Source organism: Mytilus californianus, unplaced genomic scaffold, assembly GCF_021869535.1.
Source record: "Mytilus californianus isolate M0D057914Y unplaced genomic scaffold, xbMytCali1.0.p SCAF_8, whole genome shotgun sequence".
Lineage (NCBI taxonomy): Eukaryota > Metazoa > Mollusca > Bivalvia > Mytilida > Mytilidae > Mytilus > Mytilus californianus.
Window position 1 is genome coordinate 45,973,109 of NW_026262734.1, and position 9,352 is coordinate 45,982,460.

The 9,352-nt window shown below is 32.0% G+C and overlaps 1 long non-coding RNA gene across 1 annotated transcript; it reads right to left on the reverse strand.

Annotated features, from left to right (window-relative positions):
- Window positions 1-342: 342 nt before the first annotated feature.
- LOC127711136 (uncharacterized) lies at window positions 343-7,854 on the reverse strand. The gene is made up of 3 exons (XR_007986508.1): window positions 7,758-7,854; window positions 4,496-4,573; window positions 343-463 (listed from the first exon to the last, which is right to left on the reverse strand). It is a non-coding gene; the product is annotated as an uncharacterized LOC127711136 (long non-coding RNA).
- Between the last annotated feature and the right edge of the window lie 1,498 nt (window positions 7,855-9,352).

Below are 9,352 nucleotides of genomic sequence, written 5' to 3' on the forward strand. Positions count from 1 at the left end.
AATCACGTGAAATTCGTTTGAAATTCACGTGAGCAAAATTTGCCTGTGTATAACCGATAACACGGTTAATCGTTCATTAAAACAATTAAAATGTAATTCATACAAAAGTTGGAAAACCGTTTAATATACAAACGATTTTATTATAACTCGATTACACACAAACAAGCAAGCCTGTTGTTCAGTGGTTGTCGTTTGTTGGTGTGGTTCATAAGTGTTTCTCGTTTCTCCTTTTTTATATAGATTATACCATTGGTTTTCCTGTTTGAATTGTTTTATACTAGTCATTTGGGAACCTTTATTTATATATACAAACAAAAATTAATCACCACTATACCTTTTGCAGATATCATAGACAACAGCGATGAAATCTGGTTATGTTGTCCTTGGACAGTCTGCTTTAGAGTATCAACATCATCTACCAGTTGTTGAGTATGAACCTCATCAACAAGGATTCCTTTGCTTTCTGTATTTTCAAAACATTTCACAGTTACACAGGAGAAAATAATACAAAAGTAGACGATAGTATTCCTTTGGCACATTTTAATCTGATCATTTATTATGAACATATTATGAACATTATGGAAAAAGGACAAATATTTACGAGATAAGATCGTAAAAAACGCACGATTCTATGACTGTTCTTACATCACGTGTTCTTCGTGGTAGTCCGAGACCAAAATTGTGAAAACGCAAAATATAAAACATTCAAGTTCTGAAGAAACAAAAAAAAACGCCGAAACCGTCCAAGTATAAATAGAAAAAAGATGTCGGGTATAAGTCAATAAGAAAGAAAAAAAAATAATAACTAGACACAAGTATATATAGCAGTTGTGAATAAATTAAACATAAGCAATCATATATCTGCCATTTACATCCACTTGTCCAATAATAGTAAAACTTTAGGATATGACGTAAGACAACCACTGATGTCAAAAATAAAAACACTTTATAAATTGTATGCGTTCGAAGCACTTTTCTGGATCTACTTTCATCAAAGCTAGAAGCTTTAAATCCAAGGACTTATTTTTACTGAAGAACGCTGAGGGACTATATGTCCAAAAAGGACTTAAAATAATGCCAACTCCACATAACGTTAACTTAGCCTGAGTGATTAAATATTAATTTCTTGAATATTCACTTAAAGAAAAATGGGATTATGGGAGGACTGAATTACAAATCATTACTTATTGTATTTGATTCAGTAAGATTCTCAATATGAAGCTTACCTCGTTCCCTAGGTAGATATAATGATGGGGTAGAGAGCATTTATTTGTCTTGTTACGAAAGGAAAGTAATGATAAATCTTATTTGCCAGAGATGGTCGATGGTCGATGTTTGTGCCATAAATTACCATTAACAGTCCTCGTTAAACGAGGCGACTTTTTCTTTAACAGCTGGAATAGAACAGTTACATTATCTTTTACTTCTTATTGCACAAGTACGACTTCAAAGTTACCTAGAAATTCCTTAAAAATGAATCGATTTCATGATCGAAATTCAGTGACAATTCTGGTAACAAAATGTGTTCCCTTCCAATTTATACTGCTGATTTTTTTTAACTTTCAAGACGTTATTGACTATATTGACTATATGGGTAACTCGAAAAAACGTTTCTATGAAATAGTAATAATAAAAACTCAATACGCAGCAAAGATTAAGAGTAAAAGATTAATTTAGCAGACATTTTATATAATAAATATATAATACTTTGCTTATTCCCATGTATTTCAAATTACATATTTTAATCGATAACATAAATTCTGGTTTCAAAATAACTTTAAATCAGTATTGTCAGCAAACTAAAACTACTATTGACTTTCTTTTTTTACTTTTATTATAAAAAAGTTTACCTTTCAATTGTTCTCGACTCAAAGGATACATGTACCCACGTAATTTAATAGATAAACTGTTACGCAACCACGTAGTAGAGGTATATTATTATCGTTGTGCGAATTCTGCAACACTTGACCCGAGAACTTTCGATAACTGAACGTGTGAAGTCATAGAACAAGCACTTTTATTTTGTTGCATACGTCATTTTCTCTTGTGACGTCAACATTTTACGGGAACGTGTGTGGTGTGTAGCAATAGCAGACAAACAGCAAAATGTAACGGGAGCATTGTATTATTGCAGTTGTCTGAAAGTAATATTAATTTCATTTGTAGCAGAATATTACTTTTACAAATGTAAACGAGAACTTAGTATCACTTTTAAGTCACAATGTCAATTGTTTCAAGTAATTTATTTAAGTTTCTTCTATAGGATAGCAAGGGGTATCGGTGACCGGGTGGTTTGAATAGTTTTTTTTTATATATTAATAGCAATCAAAAGCCTGTCAGTAATAGGCTTGTGAGTTAAAGCTCCGCACGTAGCAGACGAGTTCGACTTCGATCTTTATTGACTGGTATTGTCAGTTTTCTTGTCGAAGGTCGGTGGTTCTCTCTGGATTCCTCCAGCAATAAAAACTGGCCGCTACGGTATAGCAGATAATACTGCAAGTGGCGTTAAACACTTACAATATACAATCAATCTTCTCTGGCAAAACAAATTTGCATTTAGTCTCACGGTAATATATTTCTACGGAATCTTGCAGCTTATAAAGTTAATTTAATCATCAAAATTATAATGGAGGATAACACAATTTTCTCATTTTTTCCACTGTGTTAAATTTTAAAAGTTTTTTATCCGAGGATCACTGATGAGATTTATATAACGAAAAGCGCGTCTGGTGTACAAAATTATAATCCTGGTATCTATGTTGAGTTTGTTTAGCTTAAGTGAGAACTTTAAATTATAACATGCAAACGTCCAAAATTTTCTTTCTACTTTTCCTTCATGATTGAATTAACAAGACCAAATACTTGTCAATGAGCTTTGGAATACTTCTAATCATAAAACGTGATAATATTTTTCATTAAGGATGTTTAACTAACTGTTTAGGAATGTTACATGCCATTCATAATATAACTATTTGTAAATGTCATACTAAACTGTTAAAAGAAGATAAAATATAACGTCACTTCAAAATTGCAATTCAGACAGCAAACATAATCCCAACTGAGATACAACCTACTCTACACTCAACAGGCAAAGTTGACATTAGCTGGATCGGTATTTATACATCCTTGGCTTTCAAATATTCGGCTATGAACGTTCCTGTTAAAGGTAATTCCAGAAATGAGCTTCGGACGCGTGAAACTTATAACATGTTGTTATCTTTTTTTTTATTTCATGCTGTAATGGGGACATTGTTTGATCCACGAAACATATACAGGATATTTATCGTATTTTTAAACCAATTTTTCCTGGGTTATGTGCAAACTAGACAGTCTGAAAATATGTTTTTTATGCTCTTTAAATTTCATTTTCCCTCTACAATTTATGTAAATTAGCACAAAATATACATGTTATTCAGTATTCATGAAATTTATTTCTCAAAACTTTTTTTTTTTACTAAAATTTAAGTTTCCCTGCAAATTGTATTTCATATTTAACGTTGGACATTTACTTATTTTTCGCCGATTATAAAATGTTTGTCTGTCAAATTCCTTTCAAATCCGAATCTGTAATCTCAAAATATAGAATGGTTGAAATCGTTTCAATAATATACATCTGAAAGGGAACTTGGGTAATCAAATTTGAATTTACAATTATCTACTCATTGCAGCATTTATCGGTTCTTCAACGTTTAATTACGTTTTGATTTTCAAATGCTTTTGCCTCGAGCATCACTAAAGAGACATTGATTTTCAAAATGAACATGAAAAATCGGTACCGTTAATGTGATTACAACTGTGATCTATGACTATCTACTCACTGCGCCTTTTATTACTAACATAACTCATCTTAAGTACTATACCTATAATTCCTAACCCATAGAGTCGTTTACAACTGTAACTATGTATAAACAGCATCTTTTACCAGTATTCATTGCACCATTCAAAACTTTAACTCATAAAACCTTACAACTTAACCGTCTTCCACTTAGCGATAGTACCGTTTACAACTGTGACAACTTTCAACTTTTCAAAAACGGATCCATGGACAACTGTGAATATTTATCTATTTTACCGGTTACATCTGTTAACATTCACAAAGGTTATAATTTGATACGCCAGACACGTGTTTGGTCTACATAAAACCTATCAGTGGCGCAAAAGCAATCAATTAACTTTTTTTTAAGATTTCAAAAAAGTGTTTGAGAACCAAAAATTCCAAAAAGTACCTTATAAGACTAAGGCTAAGTTATAGCGTAATTTCTTACCTATAGAAACGCTTACAGCTGGAAAAACTTACATAAGACAATATCAACAGCTGTAACCATTTATCCCTTTCAATGTTCAAACGTAAACTCCTTACCGTTAATCACTTATCAATTTCAATGTTCAATTCTTGACTCCTTACCGTTAACTACTTATCGGTTTCAATGTTCAAACCTAAACTCCTTACCGTTAATCACTTATCCATTTCAACATTCACACCTAAACCTCTTACCGTACATAATACCGTTAACAGCACTGTTGACAACCACAACGAATAGAACAGCAACAAACAACAGCATTTTGTGGATTCCTGAAAAATTAATTGAAACATTTATATACAATTTATCAATAATCACCCTGATTTAAAAAAATACAAATCCTCCTTTAAATGTATATATAGATATGATGAAACACTTGTGATACTATGGAAAGCAAGAAGAATGTAACAACTTCACGACAGGCGTTCTTCATCAGATAACCTATAACTATACACCACCTATATTTCGACTGAAATATAGACGTACATAATAAAATGATATTGATGTTACTGCAAAGTAAGTATTATTTTCGTTTACGACAGATAAAAAACAGCTGTTTTGTAAGTACTCCATCTTCCTAGATTAAGCCGACGAGTGAGGATATTACTCGACTAGCGTATACTTTACATTAAATAACAAATTTGGTGATCTGGTTTCTCCTCAAAAGCATAGAAGCATGGGTCCGAATCCCTCTGAGGAAACAAAAACTTGCTTCAGCAAATTTATAGATTTCGTAATGTTTTAGATACACTTTATCTATAAAAAGACATATACAAGTATACAAGTCTTCATATTTGTACAATGATACAAATTTAATGTATATCCAGAAATATGGCATGGTATATTGTATAGGAAGACAAATATTAATGTCCAGCGTTAATAAAATAAATAAATGATAAATGATAAATGATACAAACAACTAAAAGACCATGCCTATAATTAAGTACGCGTACGTATATGAAATTTCTTTATTGCAAAAATTTGCCATAATCAAACTGAAATGCTTTGTTGACCCACTGTCCGACATTTGTTTTTTTATCAAACGTTTTGTAAAAATAATTAAAGAAGTTTTTATAGATTGACAATTAATGACTAATTTGGAGCTAATTTTGAGATACAGGTTTCATTTTTACACATTTAAAACAATCACGTTGCCAGCAAAGAGCGCTGTATCTGAATCAATCCATCGGAAATGAAAATGAAAGTAAATCAAAATGTTCATGATGAACCATTTACAAATCTATATCATTAATATATACGTGAACAAATGTGAAAGACTTATCAACATATCATTTGTGACTTATCACAAACACTAAAATATTTGCGCATTCAAGAATCTATATCTTTGCTTTAATACATATTTTACTACAAAATAAGCATAACCAGAATTACCGAAACACTCAGAAAAATAGACGAAAATATGTAAAAATAAAGCTTCTAGTTACACATTTCAACCTAGCCTAACTTGATAAAGGCATAATATGTGGTTGGGTTTTAACCAATTTTACGTGAACATAAACATCGTACTTTATTCTACGTTTGTTGTAAAATACGTATTTTATGTATCCAGGTTTCGTAAAAAAGTGAAGAACACACATATGGAAAAAGCAAAAATACAAAAGTCGACAAAACGCAGAATATACTAGAGCCAAAAATTAAAACGACGAACATACTACTATCAGTCTACCAACACAACAGAGCTGAAAACTCAACTTTGAGCAAACAAATACAATAGTGAATGGAAACGGGGAATGTGTCAAAGAGACAACAACCCGACTAAAGAGCAGAAAACATACCAAGGCCACCAATGGGTCTTCAACGCAGCGAGAAAATCCTGCACCTGGAGGAGGGCTTTGGATGGCTCCTATACCATAATTTTTCAGCGAAGTGGACGCCAAACTAAACTCCGAAACATACATATAAACCAAAATTAGAAAAACACACAAGACTAGAAAGGCTAGATGTTCCTGACTTGGGACAGGCGCAAAAATGCGGCGGGTTAAACATGTTTTGTGAGATCTCAACCCTTAGGCTAGTTTAACTAGCATTGAACCCAGGAGCTCAGGAAGAGTGGGTTACATCCATACAAATTCACTGATGAGTCTCTCGATGTCACAATCAAGGCAAATAATGGGATTATTGTTGTAAATAGCAACCCTGTAACGTGAAAATATTAATTGAAAACGTAGATCCTGGTATATTGCATTAATATTTATTAACAAGGAGATATATCCGGAGATATTTCCTTCTATCACGGAAAGAGTTGAAAGAAAAACAAGCCCTTGCATATCGAATCAACATGATCAACTTGGAAATTTATTTTTTCGATCAAGGAAATAGTATGATAGCAATCCCTGGTATATCGTATCAACATGAGGAAGTGAAAATTGTATTTCTATCAAGGAAATAGTAATACGAAACACAGCTCCTGGGAATATCGCATCAACATGATCAACTGTAAAATGTATCCTACAAATCTAAGCAATGCTTGATTGCTGCTGCACAGAAATACAGAGCTTACTTTGAAAAATGTAACATGATTAATTCTCTCGTAAAGATTTGTAACAAATATACCCGAATAATTTATTGATGTCAAGTAATGAACAATATTTTATATAAATCACCTTTATCCTGTTATTTAACAGTTTGTTTGTTTTCATTTTTTGTGTGTGAATTCTGTTACCCTTAATAAGGGCGACAGAATTTTACTGATGTTCTAATCTCGCTAATCGATAAAGAAGAGACAAATCAAGGTTACAAACAGAAACTGAGAGAATGCATGAACTCAAAGAGGTTTTCTGAAAAAAAGCAAGAGAGAAAAACAAATTATCAAATTCTTTTCTGACTTTAATCTTTGTTCTTTGAGCAGTTGTTGTAATCAATTTCGTACACAAGCTTTGATTTAGTTAATTTTTTGGGGAAAAATCAAAAGTCAGTACTAGGATAGACGAGGAAAAACAAACCAAAAGAAACTTAGTCGGAATAATAACCGTCTTCAAGCATCTTTGATGGAGTTTTCATATACTATCTCTGTTTCAAGTAGGGCAGCGGGGCAAACTATATGGATGTATAAAGATCAATATCATTACAAAGCGCAAGACGAGTACTACTGTTTCTGGAATAAATTTCATCAGGTATCATTTGTTTTTATCAAATTGTGAAAAGACAAAAGTTAAAATTAAAAACGTAAGAGAGTACAACAATCCAAATTGATTTAGCAAATTAGCCTTTTATTGTCTCATTATGATAACTTCTTTGCTTCTAATATTCACATTGTTTGAACAAAATGTTGAATAGCTGATTTCCTTACAATTTCAGAATTAATAATCGGGATTGTTACAAATACAGTCGTTAAATTTTGATTGCGAAACTAAACGTGTTTTGTAGAAAATTTCTAATTGTCTTGGAATCTATATTTAAAATGATGATGTTATAAGTACGAGAAAAAGGACTTACCTGTTTGTTTGGACTGACTGAATTTCAATTACATAACTTCATTTTCAGATGTTTATATATACCATTTGGTCAAGTAATTATATGCAAAATTAACCATAATAAGACTTCATAATGAAAAACAATTTAAGTACATGTTATATATACATGCAATTAGTAGATAATACCTTATTGTCGTGACTGTCATTTTCGTTTTGTCACATAAATGACAATAATTGTTGATGTTTGTCTCCTTACATGTTACTAAGTGAAATGGTGAAATTTAGAAAAATTGGTATTGTAATTTATGATAGGTTGTTGACAAATAATTTTCAAATATTTGGGTTTAGTTGATTCTCATTCGCACGCTTTTGACATTTCTACAAAAAATGCTGTGAGGTTTTATATTTGATACAGAATCATACTTTATCCCTACTATCATCACTACAGGAATATACACAACAGTGAAAGTGATTTTCATGAAGGCCATTTTAATTTACGAAAATAACACTTTACAAGTTTTAGATTTCTTAAAACCTTTGGAGTGCTTCGCTATATCATACTTCCAAGTAAGATGTGGTTATGTGGTTGTTTAAGTAAGGGAAAGTGTTAGTTATCTTCTTTGTGTATATACTCATAAGTGTGGTATAAAAATCCCGTCTTAGATGGAACGTACTATAGTATAATGTTATTCATCCATAAATATTTCCTATAAAAACTCAAATTTGCCAATTCCCACAAAACATAAACGGAACATTAGGATTGATAAAATATAAAAAAGGAGATGTGATATCATTGCCAATGAGACAACTATCCACCAAAGTTCAAATGAAGTGGATGTAAGCAACTATGGGCAGCCATACGGCCTTCAAAGAATAAAATCATACCGTATAATCGGCTATAAAAGGTCCCGACATGTAAAGCATGAAACAATTCAGCTCAGAAAATTACGGCCTTATTTATAACAAAACAAAAACGAAAAAAAAATATGACAGACATGAATCAACGACAACCACTAAACTATGGGCTCCTAACTTGAGGCAGGCACATAGAGAATGTGGCGAAGATAACCATGTTCGAATGTGACCCCCCCCCCCCCCCCCACACACACACACACACACAAAACCGCAACAGCAGTGTATCAGTACAACATAAGAACAAACTGTAAAAATCAGTTGAAAAGTGCTTAATTCATCAGATCAATATAAAGCAGGAAAAACATCTAACAAAAACACGGGCCGGACGTGGCAGAGGATTTATACATCATCACAACAAAACAGACACAAGTACAGATCTGATAGTACTAGCAGTTATTGATAGCTAGTTCAAAGCCAATAAGAACTTAATAAAAAATCATGTATCTAAGACTGAAATATCAATCAGTACACATCCAACATCCAATGGATTTAGTGTAGAGACGTCAGAGAAAAACATGACCTTGTGCAATGCCCAAAATATTGGCATCGACAGATTGTAGAACCATGAATGTGCATTTGTTTATAACAATAATATTTAGTATGGTTTTAATTTACTGATAATAAAATCATTATACCAATACAAACAATATTCAAAGATTTAATTACAGTGTTGAATCGGTAACCTTTTAGAATAAGTTTATT